The sequence below is a fragment of the Bombina bombina genome, chromosome 1 (assembly GCF_027579735.1).
Source record: "Bombina bombina isolate aBomBom1 chromosome 1, aBomBom1.pri, whole genome shotgun sequence".
Classification (NCBI taxonomy): domain Eukaryota; kingdom Metazoa; phylum Chordata; class Amphibia; order Anura; family Bombinatoridae; genus Bombina; species Bombina bombina.
This window is the reverse complement of record NC_069499.1, coordinates 105,533,733-105,542,614: the sequence shown is the minus strand read 5'-3', so window position 1 is coordinate 105,542,614 and position 8,882 is coordinate 105,533,733. Positions and strand designations below refer to the sequence as shown.

General features: G+C 40.3%; 1 pseudogene; it reads right to left on the bottom strand.

Moving 5' to 3' along the window:
• Positions 1-3,608: 3,608 nt before the first annotated feature.
• Positions 3,609-4,157, bottom strand: LOC128636390 (N-terminal Xaa-Pro-Lys N-methyltransferase 1-like; annotated as a pseudogene).
• Between the last annotated feature and the right edge of the window lie 4,725 nt (positions 4,158-8,882).

The window sequence follows — 8,882 nt, the reverse complement described above, 5'->3', positions numbered from 1 at the left end:
ATAGTGTCACAGTCGTCCAGAGTTGCTAAAACCTCCCTGAGCAATACGCAGAGGTGCTCAAGCTTAAATTTAAATGTAGACATATCAGAATCAGGTTGAAGTATCTTCCCTGAATCAGAAAAATCACCCACAGATTGAAGCTCCCCTGCTTCAGCTTCAGTACATTGTGAGGGTGTATCAGACATAGCCACTAAAGCGTCAGAGAGCTCTGTATTTATTCTAGTCCCAGAGCTGTCTCGCTTTCCTTGCAATCCTGGCAGTTTAGATAATACCTCTGTAAGGGTATGATTCATAACTGCCGCCATGTCTTGCAAGGTATACGCAATGGGCGCGCTAGATGTACTTGGCGTCCCCTGAGCGGGATTTATAGGTTCTGACACGTGGGGAGAGTTAGACGGCATAACTTCCTCCTTGTCAATTTCTTCTGGTGATACATTTTTTAAAGCCAGAATATGGTCTTTGTAATCTATAGTAAAATCAGTGCATTTGGTACACATTCTAAGAGGGGGTTCCACAATGGCTTCTAAACATAATGAACATGGAGTTTCCTCTATGTCAGACATGTTTAAACAGACTAGTAATGAGACCAGCAAGCTTGGAAAACATTTTAATAACTGTGAACAAGCAAAAAATAAAAACGGTACTGTGCCTTTAAGAGAAAAAAAACAATCACAGAAACTGCAAAACAGTGAAAAAAGCAGTAAAATCTACGAAATTTTTATAGTGTGTATAATAGACTGAAATAGCATTGCACCCACTTGCAAATGGATGATTAACCCCTTAGTTTCAAAACCGGATCAAAAAAACGATATAAACGTTTTTAAACAGTCACAAGCAACTGCCACAGCTCTACTGTGGCCCTACCTACCCATACAACGACTTTGGAAGGCACAACAACCCTGTAGAGAGGTCCTATATCTTCAGGGGACTCCTTCAGGGAAGCTGGATGTCTCAAGCTGCAAAAACTACTGCGCAATTTAGGCGCAAAAATAGGCCCCTCCCAACCTGTACTCACAGTGAGAGGGCCTTAAAAAACTATCCCTAGGCAAAATCTAGTCAGCCATGTGGAAAAACTGGGCCCCAGAATAAAGTTTTATCACCAATATGTAATAAACGTTTATATACCTCAAGCAAAGATTATATCTATTCAGTAATGGGAGTAAAATAAAAAATATTACCCTTTACAGCAAGCATGATACCAGTCGTTATTAATCACTGTAATCAGGCTCACCTTAAATAAATCTGGTATTGTCAGCATTTTCTAGCTTATCATCTCTCTAGAAAAATTTAAAACTGCACATACCTCAGAGCAGGAGACCCTGCACGCTATTCCCCCAGCTGAAGTTACCCATCTCTTCAGTTATGTGTAAGAACAGCAGTGGATCTTAGTTACAAACCGCTAAGATCATCAAAAACCACAGGCAGACTCTTCTTCAACTTTCTGCCTGAGGCTAAAATAGTACAACTCCGGTACCATTTGAAAATAATAAACTTTTGATTGAAGATAAACTACATTAATGCATCACATCTCTCTAGCTACTTCCCTTGTCGGGAGCTGCAAGAGAATGACTAGGAGGTGGCAGTTAGGGGAGGAGCTATATAGACAGCTCTGCTGTGGGTGATCCTCTTGCAGCTTCCTGTTGGGAAGGAGAATATCACACAAGTAATGGATGAATCCGTGGACTGGATACACCTTACAAGAGAAAAAACTTACTTGTCCCCCTCCAGCCATTTTGAATTGGCCGCCTGACCCCTCCTTTCTCTGACGTCACCAGAACTGAATTTTCAGCTTAAACTTATTGATCTGTGTTGATCCTGCACATGCACGTATTTCGCGCATGCACAATGCATGGTTTTCATCAAGGGGGTCATTTTAACAACAATTTTGTTCCATTTCAAAATGGCCGGAGGGGGACAAGTAAGTATTTTTACCATTTGTACGTCACAAATGGGCTGCAGTTTGATGTAAAAAGCGTTAATTACAAAATCAAAATAAGTAATAATATTTTTTTGGGTTGACTTGCCCTTTAAAGGGACATTAAACACTAAATGCTAGATATAATTATGCATTCAAAGGATAAAAAAATAGTCTGAGAATAACATGTAGATGTATTTTTTAAACTTTCATAAGCTGGTAAAATATTGACAAAATAAGTGTAAAGTTTTAGTGTCCATAAAACAATGGGAGCTGCCATGTTGTAACTTCTCTGCTGTGGCCAATTAGGGGCAGTAATAAATAGGTTATAAAATGATCACTAGAGTGTGCAGCCAATGGCTGTGTGGGATACAACATTATTCTGCATGTCCATTTCTAACAGCAACTTAAAATCTTTCAAAATAGAATTACAGGAAAAGGGGAAAAAATAAATAATGAAAATGTATTGCAGCATATATATATATATATATATATATATATATAAGATTTATCATTTTATATTACCATCTCAAAGTGTTTAATGTCCCTTTAAGTTGACTCAATGGGGTAGATTTACCAAACAGCGGATGCATTTTGTGCAGCCACCAATCAGCAGTTAGCTCCCAGTAATGCTTTGTGGCTCCTGAGCCTACCTAGATATGCTCTTTAGCTAAGGATACCAAGAGAATGTAGCAATTTAGATAATAGAAGCAAATTGGAAAGTTGTTTAATATCACATGTTCTGTCTGAATCATGAAAGAAAAATGTTGGGTTTCATGTCCCTTTAATTTTGGTTATGTTTTTCTTCTTTATAACTGTATAATGCAATATATATATATGTAGATAGATAGATGATAGATAGATAAATAGATAGATATATATGTTTTTGTGTGCACGTTTTTGTTTTCTGGGTATGTTTCACTTTATTCTTCGCCCATGGAAAACATTCTGTGGGGCCCATGCCCAGGTGTTAGTATTTGTAGCTCCCAGCATTTTTCAGGTAGAACATTAGTTGAATGACATACTGTATTATATGGCACAACAGATGTGTGCTAGCTCCAAATAAATTGTTCTTCAGTCCCTGTAGATCTTCAATACAATGGCAAGTTTAATTTAAAATGACTTATTACTTTCCAGGAAATGGCTGCCTTTCTAATTCAGAATGCCTCAAAGCACTGTTTGTGTCTTTTCCAAACATTGTAATACTTCATTACATAAAACAAACATAATACAAAGTAGACTTAACCACAGCGTTTAAACTGGGGTTGGAGTGAAGAAAAAACATAGCAAAGAGAAGCAGAGAAAGCTGTTCATATAGGATCAATGACATAAAAGAGAAGCGCAAGACACCAGATCTCTGTGCAGCGTTAAAAACACCTTTAATAAGCTCCTAACATAAGGTAAAAAAATCACAAGATTAAAAACATATATATGCGTTCAGTGCATACATGTGCACAAACATATGTCACCGTTCATTTCCCAGATGGTCTCCCAGAAAGTCCAAAAGAGTCCACAAATATACTGCAGATATTATCGGTGTAACAGTCCAAAGTACAACTGATTCAAAGCAGATTTACTTACTCAAATTGTGAGGAGAGGTGACCCTCTGTTTCACCGTGCCTTGTGTGATTCAAACTATTAGGTACGGAAGCCTCACTGGGACCTAATTCCTCCTGAAGTGGATGTACCGCAGCTAATTGTTACTCACGTCATCCATGATGACACCTTCTTGGGTTATGTTGTCCTTGATCACGATGATGCCACTCTGGCGCAGACCTGCTTAGCACCTCTTCAAGAAGGCCTCTAGATGGCAGTCTGTCAGGTGCCCAATGACCCACTGTATCCAGATAAGATCATAGCGGTTCGGCTCTGGGCTGAAATCCTGCAGGCCGCAGCAATAAAAGTTCCCTTTTCTTTTCCCGTCTTCTCCCAGGTAGTTATTTGCCTTGTTCAGAAAGTCATTGGTCACATCTACCATGTCCACCATTTTAAAGAGCGGTAACAACAGCCGCTTGGTTATCCTGCCAATGTCGGCACCACAGTCTAAGGCGTTAGCAGTACCAATCCGGTATGGCCCATCCTTTAGGAACCTTTGTAGAAATTTCTTGGAGCCATTTAGATCAATAGTAGATATATGTCCGTATCCGCCCAGCATCCCATCCACTGTGGCAGGAACATTTTTCCAGTATTTATTTGCCTTGCAGTAAAACTGGGATCCGTCTTCCACTATTTCGGTGGACATGATGCTAGTGTTGGTGCGCAAGTGTATAGGGACACAGCAGGCCTTGCGCACCAACAGGGCTCCGCCACTTCCGGTAGCGCTTTACATCACGTGCACGAAGGTCACATGACTGATGGACGTCACACCTCCTGTAGCTGGATGGGAACTAGCCGGTACTGAGCTGTGGGTAACATGCACACTGTGTGACTGAGCCCGGAGCCCCGTGAGTCTAGCATCATATCCGCCAAAATAGTGGAAGACGAAGCCCAGTTTTACTGCAAGGCAAAGAAAATAATAGTTCCCCGAAGGAAGGGGTTAAAACTTAACTTTTAATAGGTAAAATAAAATTACACGCAAAAAAACACAATGTAGTAGCAATGGTGCGATGTTGAAGGTAGATTATTACTTCTATATCCCTTAGTGGAATAATAGATACAGAATCCCTATTGATATAAGGTGGTAAATACTATAATTGCCTTTGATAAAGCCTACGGGTGAAACAAGTCAGAGGGAGTGGGGACGTTGAGTTCCTTTCTTTTTTTTTTTTCAAAAGCTTTATTGATGTGAAAAACTTATACAAACAGCCCTAGAAAGGGCTCCAAAGAGAAATAAATTATGTACAAACAGTTATACTTAACATGACAGGCTGTTCACATCCTTAATATATGTTCCCATCCTAGACAGCAAACAGCGTGGATGGGATTTAGACATATTAATAATTCTACATTGTTATTGAAGTAGATGAGTAGGGATCAGCGTTAATGAGAATGATTTATGTGGGTATAAGAGGGGTAGGGAAACTGAAGTGGGGACTTGAGAAACAGGAAAGAGAAAGGAAAAAAAAAATAAAAAAAAAATTGAAGGCTATATGGTGTTGTGCCATAGTGCAAGTATCATTTCGTAAACCGCCAATTTATGGGTTTTCAAGTAGTGGTATCCCTCCATTAGGAGGGAATCCTCCACCTGGGAGCACCATTCATCCAAAGTAGGGAGGTTTTGTGTCTTCCATTTTCTAGGAATTAGCTTCTTTGCACTTGTATGCATAATTAATAATAAGGCTAAATGCGCTTCACTTTGTGATTTTGGTAAAGCAAGGAATAGTAAAATTTCTGGGGAATCCGGAATGATTAGATTCAGGATCTCTGAAATTCTTTTCAGGATACCCGGCCAGAAGGTCTTCAGTTTCGGGCAATGCCACCATATATGCAAAAGAGTGCCTTCTTCCCCACAGCCCCTCCAACATGTGGGGCTAAGAGACGGGAATATCCTATGCAGCCTTGTTGGTGTGAGATACCATCTGCTGATTACTTTAATATGGGTCTCCTGAATACTAGCCGAAACCGAGGATCTCTTTATTAACCTAAAGGCTGTCAACCAAGAGCCTCTCTCTACCTCAGAGTTAAAATCCTCCTGCCAGCAAATAGTATATGCCGGCAGGGTGTCCTGTATAATTGTATAGTATATGCCGGCTGCTCCCTATATAATTATAAGTTTGTATAATATGGAGACCAGGTGTTTTGGGACTCTATCCGCAACGCAGAGCTCCTCATATGGGGTAAGCACCCTTCCCAGGTCTAGTCTGTGTCCATGTCTTGAAATGTAGCTAACCAGCTGGTTATAATGCATCCACAATGTGAAAATCGTGGTGTGTCTTTCCTTTAGTTTACTCTGTAACATGATTCTCCCATTGTCTATCAATCCATGGAGGGATCCTTCTCTTAGTTTATAAGGTTTAATCATACAGAAACTAAGTTGGTGAAAGAGGAGTTCAGGGTTCTCAAGGATTGGGATTACGGGAGAGTGCCTTGTGGAAATATGTGTAGATATAGCTAAAGTCTTGTCTCATACACAAAATGTTTCCTCTAACAAATGGTAGTAGTCAGCAATTGCTTTTGGTCACTGAGGGGGAGATAACCAAGCCAGTGTGCCCAAGTTATTTACTTTAAGAATCTGCCTATCTAGTTGGACCCATGCTTTATGTTCCGTGTTATGTGACCATTCTACGATCCTTTGCAACATAATTGCTTTCCTATTTGAGTTGAGATCTGGTAGGCCTAGTCCTCCCCTATCTCTCGGTAAGTACATAGTGCGTTTTGGTAACCTAGGTCTGACATTAGTCCAAATGAATTGCTCAACTAATATTTGCAATTGAGCGATATAGCCTGCTGGGAGCGCGATAGGGAAAGTTTGGAAGAAGTATAGTATTCATGGTAGAATATTCATTTTAATGACACCCACTCTGCCCAGCCAGAATATGTGTTTACTATTCCAAGATGAGAGGTCACAGGCAACATTATTTTTAAGTGTGGTGTAGTTGTGTATGAAAAGGTCTAATGGGTTAGGTGTTAGGTGTATACCCAAGTATTTTAGTTTGTTCTTTGCAGGTGACATATTATGTTCTGTGCACAGCGAATATACTGTCTTTGAGCAGGTGTTTATATTTAACAGTTCAGATTTATTTAAATTGAGGAGGAAGTTTGAGGCTTCCCCATAAGCTCGCAACTCCTCAAGTTATTCAGGGAGAGACTCATTCGCATTGGTTAAGGTATAAAGGACATCATCAGCGTATAACGCCTGTTTGTGCTCTTTTTGCTTCATTTTGATACCTGTGATATTATGATTTTTCCTAACCTTGTGGGCCAGGACCTCTATTGACAGAGCAAAGAGTAGTGGGGAGAGGGGACACCCCTGTCTAGTGCCATTGCTGATATGAAATGACTCTGATAAGGTTCCGTTGATTCTAATTTTGGCATTGGGATTCGAGTATAGTGCAAAGACTGAATTCAGAAAGGCTTTTCCGAAGCCCATTGTCTCCATAACCCTACGCAGAAAAAGCCAATCAACTCTGTCAAAGGCCTTCTCCGCGTCGGTGGAGAAGAGCACCATAGGGGTTTTTGAAATTCTAGCGTGAGTAATCAGCTGTATCACCTTGATGGTGTTGTTTTTAGCCTCCCTCCCAGGGACAAAACCCACCTGATCATTATTAATTAGATCTGGTAAATATTTATTCAGTCTGGCCGCTAAAATTTTTGCTAGTAGTTTCATGTCTGTATTAATTAAAGAGATTGGCCTAAAGTGTTCAGGGGAGTCTGCCGCCTTGCCTGGTTTAGGGATGATGGTAATATGGGCCTCCAATAAGGTATTGGAGAGGTGTGGATTTTCTCTTAAGTCATTGAGTAGTTCTAAAAGTGGAAGCGCTAGGATATCTTAAACATTTTTGTAATATGCCGAAGAAAACCCATCAGGGCCTGGGCTTTTGCCGGTTGGAGAATTCTTAATAGCGCTATACAATTCTTCCACTGTTATTGGGGAATCTAGGAAGTCCGAGGCCTCCTGGGATAGGGATGGGAGATCAGCGTTCTGAATGTTTTGTAATATGCAGAGGAAAACCCATCAGGGCCTGGGCTTTTGCCGGTTGGAGAATTCTTAATAGCGCTATACAATTCTTCCACTGTTATTGGGGAATCTAGGAAGTCCGAGGCCTCGTGGGATAGGGATGGGAGATCAGCGTTCTGAATTTTTTGTAATATGCCGAGGAAAACCCATCAGTGCTTGGGCTTTTGCCGGTTGTAGAATTCTTAATAGCGTTATACAATTCTTCCACTGTTATTGGGTAATCTAGGAAGTCCGAGGCCTCCTGGGATAGGGATGGGAGATCAGCGTTCTGAAGGTAAGATTCAATATTATTTTGTTTTTGGTTTTTAGAGGCTGTCCGGGTATCTAAATCTACCCGCCCTTGTATATTATACAGAGAGTGGTAATATTTGTGAAATGCTGAGGCTATGTGAGCGCTACTGTGTAATGTGCGTCCGTCCCTAGTTTTAATGGAGTGTATATGGGATTGGAGTTGCCGACTTTTAAGGGATCTAGCTAAAATTTTGCCTGGTTTATTCCCTCCCTCATAGTAATACTGTTTTAAGCACAGGGCTTTTTTGATGTGCCTCAGCCAAATGCTTTTTAAGTTCACATCTTACATCCTTTAGTTGGTTCCTTATGGTATTACATGATGGATTTGCTTTATGTTTAGTCTCTAAGGAGCCTAACATTGATAGCAACTCACTGTGTTTTAATTGGTATTGTTTATTGAGTGAGGCTTTATGTTTAATTAAAGCACCGCGCATCATGCTTTTATGTGCCTCCCACACGATCGCTCTTGACGATGATGGGTATGTATTTATCTGAAAGTACTCCACTAGTATCTTTTGCAAGTCATCCATAATTATAGGATTATCCAACATAGAGTCATCTAATCTCCATATTCTACTTGCGATCGGTATATCCGGCCAAAAGATCGAGCAAGTGACGGAGCGTGGTCAGACCAGTTGATGTGACCTATTTCACTATGATGTGTGACTGAAAGGCCACAAAAATCAGTGTAAATATAGTCAATCCTAGAATAACTATTGTGTGGTATAGAGTAAAAGGAATAATCTCTAGAATTTGGGTGAAGACGTCAGACGTTGTGTAGGACTGTCTCTTTAAGGGTGGAATTGACCTGATTAATCATAGATATGGGTATGCAGGATGCTCCCCTTGAAGAGTCCATAGAAGGATCTGATACTAAATTTAAATCCCCAGCTAGGTAGGTAATTCCCTTGGAGTTTTCTAGTAATGAGTTTGATATTTTTTTAATAAACACATCTTGACCGTGGCTGGGTGAGTATACTGATACTAATGTGATGTAAAGATAGGACACATAGTGCGCTACTGGATTACACAATGATTATTTCTAGTGTGTAAAATCGT